The sequence below is a fragment of the Arachis ipaensis genome, chromosome B3 (assembly GCF_059453495.1).
Source record: "Arachis ipaensis isolate K30076 ecotype BB chromosome B3, ASM5945349v1, whole genome shotgun sequence".
In the NCBI taxonomy this organism is placed as follows: Eukaryota; Viridiplantae; Streptophyta; class Magnoliopsida; order Fabales; family Fabaceae; genus Arachis; species Arachis ipaensis.
In genome coordinates this window covers 8248882-8261845 of record NC_142438.1, presented here as the reverse complement: position 1 = coordinate 8261845, position 12964 = coordinate 8248882, and the positions used below count along the sequence as shown (strand labels likewise).

Sequence of the window (12964 nt, the reverse complement as noted above, 5' to 3'; positions counted from 1 at the left end):
ATTATATATATAGAGAGAGTTGGTATCCATTTTTATAGATTATAAATAGCTAGATATATGGATAAATTTATCATCCACCATTACAATATTTAAATCAATTTTGATAAGTCACCAAAAAAAAAAATCAATTTTGATATGTCATTAAACAAAATTTTAAACTTCTTAACTAATTAATTTAATATATATTATTACTCAATTGAATTAAAAAATAACGGTTGATTAAGTATAATTATTATTTGCATTAAAACTGTTCGGTAGGTCGGGTACCGGACGTTTCGGGTTAGGATCCTAAGGTCAATGCTTCGGACGTGGAGGAACTCGTCTGGCTGTGGTTTCCTGGTTCCGGGTGACCGAGGTCCCGAGCACTTCGAATGGAGGAGGGGGGTGCCACCTGCAAAGACACTCCGACGCCCTTGTCAGAATATGTGCAGGCGGAGAGGGAATGATATGTGTATATGACGTACCTTGGGGGGAGAGCCAATCTCCCCCTTATATACATGTCAGTAGTGGGCCCCTTCAATGGCCAGGCCCATACCCTCAAGAGTGCTGTCCTTCGGCTGTGTGCAAGCCGTACGGGACGCGTGTCCGGGTCGGGCGGAAGGCGGATTGTATGACCAGCGAGAACTCGGGTCGGGTCGACCCGCGCGAGTATGGGCCAGGTCGTAACAGTGCCCCCGACGCGTCAGCGATGGCCGTGGGGGCCATTGGTGGCGCGTGACTTTCACACTCGTGCATTGTCGTCGGGTCGGCTGATCGTGGGAGGGACGCGTCTCTTGCGCGCGTCTCTTGGTCTGCTGTGGCATCTGTTTGCCGTTTCGTTCTCCGCGCTGGGCATTTAATGCTCATAATGATTTGAAAAAACCCGCGCGCAAAGACTATTTTGCCCTCGCTCCCTTTCGCGCTTTTGGGGGTGGTTTTTAAACAGTTTTTCCCCTATCTACTCCCCACTCTTATCATTTCCAACTTCTTCTCTCCCTAACATCCAAAGCTTCCTGCGCGAACTCCTTCCTGCTTCAACTTCCAGCCCAGATTTCTTTCATCGTTCCAGGTAATCTTCTGATTTCTCCCTTCTGGTGTCTGTGGTATGCTCTGTTATTGTGTGATTTGTTGTTTGTGTCTATTGCATGGCTGGTTTTATTTTTGTTAAGAGGTTTTTTCAGCGTTGGGATAGGTGGGTTAGGAGAGGGGGTACCATTCCAGGGTAGGCTTTTTGGGTGGTTTGTGAAGTAGGTGCAGTCTTTAGCCGTATCTGGCTGTGATTGAGTTGGAAAGATGTAGTTTCTGAGTTTTTTCGAGCTTCCGACCTCATAGACTAACGGAGTGGTACCCCGCTGTAGGTATGCCTCGTGTTGTCTCCCGGTCTTCCGGATCTGCTGCGGCTTACGACCCGTATGCTTGGGTCACTGATGATATAAGGAGTTCACCCAACCAGATGGACTTAGAGGAATTGACGGAGTTCCGGCAAGCCGGTTACCTATGTGGGGGGACTGACGAGGAGGCCAACTACGAGGCCATTGTCCCGCTTCCTCGTGAGCGTATTTATGAGCTCAATTTCCATTCTCCTCGCGTTCCCGATTGGATTTGGTTTTACAAGTCCATGTTCACACAAGTCGGTGTTCGGATACCGTTCTCCGATTTCCAAATGGCGCTGCTGAACCGGATATCCGTCTGTCCGTCTCAACTTCATCCGAACAGCTGGGCTTCGATCCGCTGCTTCGAGATGGTCTGCGAGTATTTGGAGCTACCGGCTTCGGTGGACGTTTTTCTTTGTTATTTCAACCTTACCAATCCCTCCAAGCAGGGGAAAGCAAGAAAGGGGTTTCTTTCTTTCCGTGCTGCTCAGGGTAGGAAGATTTTTAGCCTCTTTGAGGATTCCTACCATGGCTTCAAAGATAAGTATTTCAAGGTTCGTCCCGTTAAGGGTCGCCATCCCTTCTGGTTGTCGTTAGAGGGGGAGCGCCTTATCCAGACTTACTGGAGCTTTGGCGCGGGGTCGAATCCTTTTGTGAAAGTGTCGTACAAGAGGTTGTCGGCTGTAGATAGGCAGATAGCGGACGTTCTTCTTGCTATCTTTGAAAAGAATCCCGTGAACCCCCACCTTCTTATGGGTGAACGGGAGGCCGGCCGGAGCTATATTCGTGAGTTCCTTTTCTTGTTTGCGTATGTTTCTTGCTTTATTCGTTTGTCGGCTTGACGGCTAACGTTCTTGTTGTTTATTGCAGTGGAAATGTCTGCTACCGTGACTGGTCTTGAGAACCTGATGAAGACCTTTTTTGATGCTAGCGATGATGAGAATGCCGAAGGGAAAGACGCCGGCAAGTCGGAGGGTCCATCAGGGGAAAAAACGGGCCAAGCTTCCCCTGCTCAGGATGCCGAAGAGTCGGGCAAGCAGGGCTTGGGGGATCAGGCTTCCCCTCTTCATGAGGAAGGGCCTGCTGACGAGCAGGTGACTCGCACCCCTCAACCGGATAGCGATGTGGAGCTTATCCATACTCCTAAGAAGCGAAAGATGTCTTCCAGTCCGGAAGGGGTCCTTACCGTGATGGAGAGGAATTTTGATGCCTCCAAGTTCATTGACTCCCAGTTGATACCCGGGACGGAAGAGCATTTTCATGCGACCGAGCTGTCCGGACAGGCGAGGTGGATGTATCGCACCTTGCTTCGTGGGGCCGTGATAGCTCGGAAGGCTGAGTTTGAGCTATCTGGCATGGAGGCGCTTCGGAGGAAGCTTGAGTCTTCTGTTAAGGCGAATAATGACTTTAAGGCTCAGGTTGAGCTCCTCCAGGGTCAGCTGTCCGAGATGGGGGGAAAACTTAATGCCGCCGAGGAGAAGTCGTCGTTTATTGCGGAGAGGCTGAAGGCGTCTGATGAGACCGTGGCTCGGCTTCTTGAGCGTGAGATGACTTTAGAAAATCAACTGAACTCGGCTCAGGGTCGAGTTGTCGCTTTGGAAAAGGAACGGGAGCAGGCCATTTCGGAAGCGAAGGCCGCTAAGGCGGAGGCCGTTGATCTTAAGAAGAAGCTTAAGGTGGCCAAGGAGCAGGGGAAGAGTGCCATCTTGATGACCGAAGATGCCCTGAAGGCCCAGCTGAAGATTGCTGCTCCCGATTTCGAGGTCTCGTCAATTGGTGTTTTCAAGACGATCCAGGACGGGAAAATTGTCGATATGCCGAGGAAGTGAGGTCTTATAACTTAGGATATTTTGTAATATATTTGTCGAACAGACTGTTGATGCTTTGTCGTTTTGTTTGCCTTGAACAATTTTACGTGTTCGTTGCACGTTTTGACGCTTTGTGAGTTATCATCGTTTGATTGCTATGATTTCTTGCTTGTTTCATTATTTTGTCGTGTTGTCGTTTTCGTGTTACCGTTTAATCTGGGCGGGCTTATGTCTTGTGCCCGTCTTGCCGTTTTCATGTTTGATAGCAGTTCGGACCGGTTCGGTCGCGTAGTCGTCGAATTGATTGAGGCCCACGAGCCGTCTGGCTTCCGGGGTGATCAGTCCCGGGGTGCCGTTTTAGATTTTGGTCACGAGGAACAGATATCAATTAAGAGAGTTTTAACAAAAGATAAAAAATTTGAACAAGTAAAAATTACTCGACAGTTGGGTAAGTATTTGACAAGGTAAGTAAACAAGTTGAATTAACATGTGGATGGGGCGAATACTAACTCTCTGGCTAGGCTCTCTGGTCGTTGAGCCGGTGGGTCAGGAGTAGAACCTCTTTAGGTTGCTCGCGTTCCATGTTCTGGGTATTTCCTTGCCGTCCAGTTTTTCGAGTTTGTAAGCGCCCTTGCCGAGTACCTCCCTTACCCTGTAGGGGCCTTCCCAATTTACCGCCAGCTTGCCTTCTCCTGGGGTCGGGACGCCGATGTCGTTGCGTCGTAGGACGAGGTCCCCTTCTGCGAAGTCTCGTTTGAGGACTTTTGCGTTGTAACGCAGGGCCATTCTTTGTTTCAGCGCCGTTTCTGTTAGGTGAGCCATCTCCCTTGTTTCTTCGATCAAGTCTTTCTCAACCGCTTCGCTCATGCCCGCGAGGAGTAGTCGGGGGCTTGGTTCGCCGATTTCAACTGGTATTACCGCGTCGACCCCATAGGTCAGGCGAAAGGGGGTTTCTCCCGTGGCGCTTTGCTCTGTTGTCCGGTAGGACCATAAGACGGAGGGAAGTTCGTCGGCCCAGTTTCCCTTCTTGCTGTCTAGGCGCTTCTTTAGACCGAGAAGGATGACTTTGTTTGCGGCTTCTACCTGCCCGTTTGTTTGGGGATGTTCTACTGAGGAGAACTTTTGCTTTATCCCCAGGCCAGAGAGGAATTCCATGAACTTCTTGTCGGTGAACTGAGTTCCATTGTCCGAGATAACGATCTCTGGGATGCCGAAACGTGTTATCACCTGCCTCCACATGAACTTCCGACAGTTGGAGGACGATATGGCGGCTAGTGGCTCAGCCTCTACCCATTTGGTGTAGTAGTCAATGGCTACAATGAGGTATTTGACTTGTCCTGGGCCGACCGGGAAGGGTCCCAGGAGGTCGACTCCCCATTGTGAAAAGGGGCGCGTAGTCGTTAGCGAGCTTAGCTCGGAGGCTGGTGCTTTGTGAAAGTTGGCGTTTTGTTGACACTTTGTGCATTTTGTGACAAATTCCTTCGAGTCCTTCATCATCGTTGGCCAGTAGTATCCTGCTCGGACGAGCTTCCTTGCTAGGGCTTTGCCCCCGATGTGATGTCCGCAACACCCTTCGTGGACTTCTCTAAGCACGTAGTCCGTTTGGTCGGGGTGCAAACACTTCAATAGGGGCTGGCTGAGTCCCTTTTTGAATAGTTGTCCTTGTATGATTGCGTATCTGGCCGCCTCCCTTCTTAAAGCTTTGGCCGCCTTCTCGTCTTCGGGTAACTTGCCGAGTTCCAGGAAGGTGGTAATGGGGTCCAGCCATGAGGGGCTCGCCCCCGTCAGGTGGAGGGCGACCGTTGGTTCCTTCACCATACCCTGGATGAGCGACCGGTTACCCGATCCCGGCTTTGTGCTTGCTAGCTTCGACAAAAGGTCTGCTCGTGTGTTCTTTTCTCTTGGAACGTGCTGGATGATGACTTCCTGGAACTGGTTCATCATTTGCTTAACCTTTTCCAAGTATTTTTGGAGGAGAGGGTCCCGGGCTTGGTAGCTTCCGTTTACCTGCGAGGTGACGACTTGGGAGTCGCTGCATACTTCGACCCTTGTCGCCCCGACTTCCCGAGCTAGTACTAATCCGCCTAGGAGGGCCTCATATTCGGCTTGGTTGTTTGACACTGGGAACTCGAACTTGGTCGATTGCTCATAGATGACCCCTGCTGGGCTTTCCAAGATGACCCCTGCTCCTCCGAACGTTTGGTTGGAGGCTCCGTCCACATGAAGCCTCCACCGTGTGCCCGTTTCCTCGGAAGGGTCGCCCGTTACCTCCACTAAGAAGTCAGCCATTGCCTGTGCCTTGATTGCATGTCGAGGCTCATACTGCAGGTCATATTGTGAGAGCTCGATGGCCCAGGTCATCATCCTTCCCGCCAAATCAGGTTTTTGCAATATTTGCCGAATCGCCTGATCTGTCCTTACAACTATACGGTGACTTTGAAAGTATTGTCTTAACCTTCGGGAGGACACTAGGAGTGCCAGCGCCAGTCTTTCCAGTTTGCTGTACCTCAGCTCTGGTCCCTAGAGTGCCCTGCTCACGAAGTAGACGGGCTGTTGTGTCCTCGCTTCTTCTGTGACGAGGACCGCGGCAAGCGCTTCCTCGGTTACTGATAGATAGAGGTAGAGTGGTTCTCCGGCTCTGGGTTTCCCGAGGACCGGTGGTGCCGCCAAGATTTGCTTGAAGTGGTTGAATGCTTCTTCGCATGCTGGTGTCCATTCGAACGTCACTCCCTTTCTCATTAAGTTGAAGAAAGGTATGGCCTTTGCCGCCGATGCGCCGAGGAAACGGGACAAAGCTGTCAATTTCCCAGCGAGTCTTTGGACGTCTTTGATGCAACCCGGACTCTTCATTTGAAGGATAGCCTGGCATTTTTCGGGATTGGCTTCCACTCCTCTTTGGGTGATCATGAAGCCTAGGAACTTTCCGGCCTCCATGGCGAACGCGCATTTGAGCGGATTAAGCCTCATGCCGTGTTGTCGTAGGGACGAGAAAACACCGTTAAGGTCACTCAGGAGGTCGTCAGGTCGGGCGGTTTTTGCGAGTATGTCATCTACGTAAACTTCCACTGTTTTGCCCAGGAGTTCGCTGAATATTTTATTCATCAACCTTTGGTATGTGGCTCCTGCGTTTTTTAGGCCAAATGGCATGACCTTGTAACAATAGATGCCTCCTGGCGTTATGAACGCCGTTTTTTCCTCGTCAGGTCGGTGCATCGGTATCTGATTATACCCTGAATAGGCGTCCATGAAGCTCAGATATCTGTACCCTGCCGCTGCGTCAACGAGCGTGTCAATATTAGGTAGGGGGTAGCAGTCCTTGGGACAAGCCTTGTTGAGGTCAGAGTAGTCTACGCACATTCTCCATCTCCCGTTGTGTTTTTTAACCAGAACCACATTCGACAACCAAGTCGAGTAATCCAGTTCCCGGATGAATCCTGCTTCTAAGAGGCTGGCCGTTTGCTTGGCTACCTCGTCTGCCCTTTCCTGCGACATTTTCCTTCTTCTCTGGGCCACTGGTTTGGCTCCCGCCTTTACGGCTAGGTGGTGTGACATGAGCTGGGGGTCTATTCCTGGCATGTCGGCAGGCGTCCAGGCAAAGAGGTCGGCGTTAGCCCTGATTATTTCCATCAAAGGCTCCTTTATTTCGTGCGGGAGGTTCTTGTTTATGAATGTGAACTTATCGTGCTCCTCGCCGACTCTGATCTTCTCCAAGTCTCCTTCTGGCTCTGGTCTGGGTTTGTCGTCTACCCTGGCGTCCAGGTCGGCCAGGAAAACTCCTGACGCTTCCTTTGATTTTTTTCTGAGAGAAAGGCTGGCATGGTCGCAAGCGACTGCCGTTTCCAAGTCGCCCCTGAGGGATCCCACGGATCCGTCATCGGTGATGAACTTCATCACCAGTAGTTTCGTACTGATGGCTGCCCCCAGATCGTTAATGGTCTTTCTCCCCAGGATGATGTTATAGGCCGTTGAATCTCGTAATATTACAAAGTCAGCCATGATTGTCCTTCGTCTTTGCCCTTGTCCCAGAGAGGTCGGGAGTGTGATGATTCCATCTGGCTTTATGAAGTGGTCTCCTAACCCTACCACACCGTGCTGGTGGGTCGTCAGGTCGGAATCTCTCAATCCCAGGGCATCGAAGACGTTTCGGAACATGATGTTTGAGTCTGCCCCCGTGTCTACCAGGATTCGTTTGACGAGGCCAGTTCCGACCCTAGCCGTAATGACCATGGGCGGACTTTCCGGCGCTTCGTCGAACCATTGGTCCTCCGGGCCGAAGGAGATAGGTGGGAGACCCTTAAGACTTCTACCAGGTGGGGTGGAGATCGCTAAGACCTTGGCATCTTTCTTCTGCGCCGATTTCGACCTCGGGGCGGTATTCCTGGCCGTTACCACGTTTACCACCGTGAGGCCGTGGTCGTCACCCTCTGGCTCCTGGCGCTGTCTTGTCGGTCGGGATCTGTCCCCGTTGTCGTTGTCCCGGTTGCGTCTCCTTGGTTCCCTTATAAGGTGGGAGAAGTCGGCGAGTTTGCCGTCCCTGATAGCTTGCTCGAGGGCGTCCTTCAGGTCGAAGCAGTCTTGGGTCTTGTGCCCGTAACCCTTGTGGTACTCGCAGTAGAGGTTCTTGTTTCCTCCCGTCCTGTCCTTCAGTGGTCGGGGCTTCGACAGTATCCCCTTTTCTGCTATCTGTTGGTAAACTTCAGTGATTGATGCCGTAAGGGGGGTGTAGTTGGTGAACCTCCCAACTCGGGGGAACGGTTTGGATGGCTTGCTCGGACCGCCGTCCTTGGCGTGTTCCTTTGGTCTTTCTCTGGCTTCGAAGTGCCGGGATTGGTTGTAGGTGGGCTGCCGCTTATTGGCAGCCACGACCCGGCTGACTTCCTCGTCATTAATGTATTCTTTGGCCACGCACTGGATCTCTTGCATCGTCCAGACGGGCTTCGTGGTGAGGTGTTTCCTGAAATCCTCATTTGACAGCCCGTTCGTTAAGCACAAACTTGCCACTGAGTCCGTCAGACCGTCAATCTCCAAGCACTCGTCATTAAAACGGTCTAGGTACTTCCTGGTCGGCTCTCCGGGTCTCTGTGTCACTCCCAGCAGATTGATTGGGTGTTTGGCTTTAACAATCCTAGTTGTGAACTGAGCCAAGAAAGCGCGGCTGATGTCGGTGAATTGGGTCACCGAGCCTTGCGGGAGGTTGTTAAACCACCGTATTGCCGGGCCCGCTAAGGTGACCGGGAAAGCGCGACATCTGACCTCGTCTCCCACCCCTTCTAGGTTCATCCTGGCCTCGAAGGCCGTCAAGTGTTCTAGGGGGTCTTGTGTTCCGTCATACTTCATGTCTGTCGGTTTGTCAAAATGTTTTGGTAATCGGACCTCGAGTATAGAGCGGTGGAAAGGGGTCGCTCCTATTATGACAGGTCCTCGAGCAGTTCTTCTCGACTCATTGTTCTCGCGGTGACGTTCCTCGTTGCCTCTGTTCGACGCGCGCCGCCTTTCGTGTCGGGCGTAGATAATGGGGTCGCGACTTCTTCTTCTGGGGCGTATCCGTTCCTCAGTGCTCTCCGACTCGCAATGGGGGCTCGGCGTGCGCCTCGAGTGGCTTCTTGAACGGGAACGGGTGGGGCTCCGCTCTGGGGAGCGTTGGTCGCGCTCTCTTTCTGCTAGTCTGCGTTCTAAGTCTTGCATTCTGTGACGTAGTTCTTGCATTATCCTGGCGTGGTTGTCACCCGTCCCCCCGAAGGGGCGTCTCTCGTGAGTCTGCGTCGCATCCCTCGTGGGCGACCGTTGCTGCTGCCGGGATTCCGTCGCGACGGCGCCTCCCCCGAGTATGGGAGGCGCTACCTCGGAACCAGTCCCAGTCTGGACCAGTACGAAGTCCATGAACGTCGGTCCCCACAGACGGCGCCAATGTTCGGTAGGTCGGGTACCGGACGTTTCGGGTTAGGATCCTAAGGTCAATGCTTCGGACGTGGAGGAACTCGTCTGGCTGTGGTTTCCTGGTTCCGGGTGACCGAGGTCCCGAGCACTTCGAATGGAGGAGGGGGGTGCCACCTGCAAAGACACTCCGACGCCCTTGTCAGAATATGTGCAGGCGGAGAGGGAATGATATGTGTATATGACGTACCTTGGGGGGAGAGCCAATCTCCCCCTTATATACATGTCAGTAGTGGGCCCCTTCAATGGCCAGGCCCATACCCTCAAGAGTGCTGTCCTTCGGCTGTGTGCAAGCCGTACGGGACGCGTGTCCGGGTCGGGCGGAAGGCGGATTGTATGACCAGCGAGAACTCGGGTCGGGTCGACCCGCGCGAGTATGGGCCAGGTCGTAACAAAAACTATATATGTTTTTGTATTTTTTGTTGAATAATTATATTAAAATTATATATAAATTGTTAAATAAATATATTATATAATATTTTTTATAAATGAACTTTTAAATTTAACATTAATTTACACATTATCTAATCTATTCTTAAATAATATAATATTTTAAATTTATACTATACAACATAACTAATTTAGCTCTTTGCGAATGGCACGGTGTTAGTTCTGTAAGCATAAATTTGTGTATGCTCGGCATAAATTCATTAGTTATTTACTTTGATTGGAATGGCTCTCAGGGGTTTAGCCTTTCTTAATGATATTCCAAATTCTTGTTTTTTATCAATATCCTCAGCTTTCGAATCATTTTCAAGCTTCCAATCAAAACAATTAAGCAATGAGCCTAACATCAAGAACAAAATCTTCATAGCATATGATAAAGCAGGACATATTCTTCTACCAGCACCAAATGGTATCAACTCAAAATGCCTCCCTTTAACATGAGTTTCTAATCCCAAGAACCTCTCTGGTGAGAACAAATTCGTGTCATTCTTCCACACATTTGAATCCCTTCCAATAGCATAAACATTGATTAGCAATTGTGAACCTTTTGGTATAGTATAGCCATTGATTTCTACATCAGTGTCAGCTTTTCTTGGGATCAAAAATGGCACTGAAGGGGGCAAACGAAATGTCTCTTTCAATATTGCTTCTAAATATGGTAATCTTGCTATGTCTGATTCCTCAACTTGGTTTCCCTTTCCAATGGTTTCTTCAAGCTCTCTTTTAGCCCTTTTCATAGTATTTGGATTGCTGAGTAATTCAGTCATTGCCCATTCTAATGTAGATGTGATTGTATCCGTTCCAGCAACAAATAATGTCTAGTAATAAAAATCAAAGTCACCAAGTAAGGAAATAAATTGTAAAAATCAAAAAATAAAAGTAAAAAAGGCATTCCGGTGCACAAGCATCTTGTGCTAACACAGAATTCGAGAAATGACCACTCTCAAAAGATATAATATATGCAATCTAATCTGATAATTATATCAGTAAATATTACAAATTGAGAGATATACAATTACAGTAAATATTACAATTATCGTTACAATTAATAAAAATAATTAATAAATATTAAATAATGAAAATTTGGAATTTTTTTTGTCCCCTAGTATTACTGCACATTTATATATGATATAACTGTATTTAAATTGAGAAAAGAAAGTATGGAGAGAGAGCATATACCAGCATTAAATGTTCAGTATTTATTTTGTCCATCTCTTTGCTATTATTCTCTTGATTAAATGTTAAGAAGAGCTTCTAACATGTCCTTATTGGTGTCAAAACCTGTTTTCATTATCAACTTCTTCCTTTGTTTAATCAAGTCATGGAAGATATCCAATAACTTGCCAGCATAAATGGAATTTTTTGCTCTAATTCTTTGTGGATCAACCATTCTCAAGGCTGGAAAATAATCAGCCAAGTTTGGTTTTCCACTCTCTATGTTGATATTGGCAACTAAATCCTTGAACCGTGAAGCAGAACCCGAAGAGTGAACCAAATCCTCTGAAAAAATTGTGTTGGACAATAGATTTATTGTTGTCTTGAAAGCTGCTTTCCAATATCCACTGCTTCACCAATTTGGCTACTTTGATGGATCTTGCCAAGGAGTTCTTGCACTTTCTTGCGTCGCAAGTCTTGGGTCGCGCCAATAGTCTTGTTGGCGAATAATTGATTGTTGCATATCTTCCTAAGGAATCTCCAAAGAGGTGTGATGGGCATGAAGGCAATGCTATGAACATGGTGATTGTGAACTCTTACAGCCTCAGGAACGGTGCGATTTGATAGGAATTGATCATAGTTTTGAAGCACTATTTTGGCCATTTCAGCTGAAGAGATCACTATGGTGGTTAATTGTCCCAACTTTAAAGTCATTATTGGGCCATGAATCTTTGCAAGAATGGCAGAGAAATGGTGGGGATTTTTTCCAAGTTGGTGTAGGTTTCCAATGATGGGAAGAGGAGAAGGTCCTGGTGGAAGCTTGTAGCTTGCTTTGCTTCTTACATTTCGGTCATGGAAAAAATAAAGAGTGGTGCAAGTCAAAAGAAGAAGCAACAACAACAGCATCGAAATAACTCCTTAGAGAGTTTGAGAGAGACAAGAATTGGATCCAGAATAGTGCTAAGAAGTGTGAAGTTGTAGAACAAAGCTTTTGAGAAATGTAAATAGAAATAAAATTATGGTTAATCTTAACTAACAATGTAGAAGCAATTTTGTTTATATATAGGATAATGATAATAGTTATAATCTCAATTTAACTCATAAATTTAATTTTTATATTTATGTATATTATAATTTATTAAAATTTTAAAATTATTTTATCAAAGATAATTATTATTATTTGTATTATTAAAAATTATTTTTAATTTAATTTATTAAATATAAATACTACAATTTTTAAAAAATTATCTTTTAAAAATTAACTTTCATAAATTACTGTTAAAAAATGAGAGTTTTATCAACTTAAACTTTAATGCCAATCTCTCACCCTCAAGTTTTCAACTAACCCATGATATGATAATTATTCTACGGAAAAGTTCTACATCCATGTAAAAATTACTAGTACTTTCCACTTTACGCATTTCTCCCACCCATACACTCGTTTGTTTTTCATGCACCTCATATAACGTATTAAAGGTTATAGAAGGCTTAGAGAATGAGGGTTGAATCTATGACCTTCTTTTAGATTAATGAACAAACCCTTTTAAACCAAACTTGCAGTCTAAGTCTGTTTGAACTTAGCAGCGAAAAATTTATGAGACAATTTCATTTTGTCTCATAAATATAAAAAAACAGGACAGAGCAGAGAAGAGAAAAGCTAACACCATCATGTATCCTGGTTCGGCTGCCTTGTGCTATGCAACCTACGTCCAATCTCCACCACAACAGTGGTGGAATTTTCACTATAGTTAAAGTATTACATACACCAATTCCACAGGATTGATACAATTCTTTCACACTCAAGTTCTAACCTAACTTGACATTGGCTATGCTAATACCTAACTCTTCACTCTTAGTGCTAACCCAACTAAGAAAGGAATACTTCACTGGTACAAGATACAAGACACTTAATCAACCTAAAGAAATCTGAAATAACTCTAGACTTTTCACTTATGTGTATTTCTTTGTCTTTTTTCACTCTTAGGCTCTTTCAATAACTCTCTCATTTAGCCTTTTACCTTAAGAAATTATAGAAAGATAAATATTGAAAAGTAAATTACAATCAGTAAAATATGAAGGAGATTGACTCTTCAACAGCCTCTTTGCTATGTGATAAACCATATTTGCTAGCCTCTAATTCAGTTCTTCATTCTGGCGGAATGCTCCTTTGACTAGGAAGCACTGTCCAAGTAGAGGAACTTCTTCAGAGAGCTCTTCTCAAAACATACACCTCAAGAACACTGGTTATCTCTCATTGATTTTGAATGA

At 46.9% G+C, this 12964-nt stretch overlaps 1 pseudogene; it reads right to left on the bottom strand.

Annotated features, from left to right (window-relative positions):
• Window positions 1–9744: 9744 nt before the first annotated feature.
• LOC107632269 (geraniol 8-hydroxylase pseudogene) lies at window positions 9745–11602 on the bottom strand (annotated as a pseudogene).
• Window positions 11603–12964: the final 1362 nt, after the last annotated feature.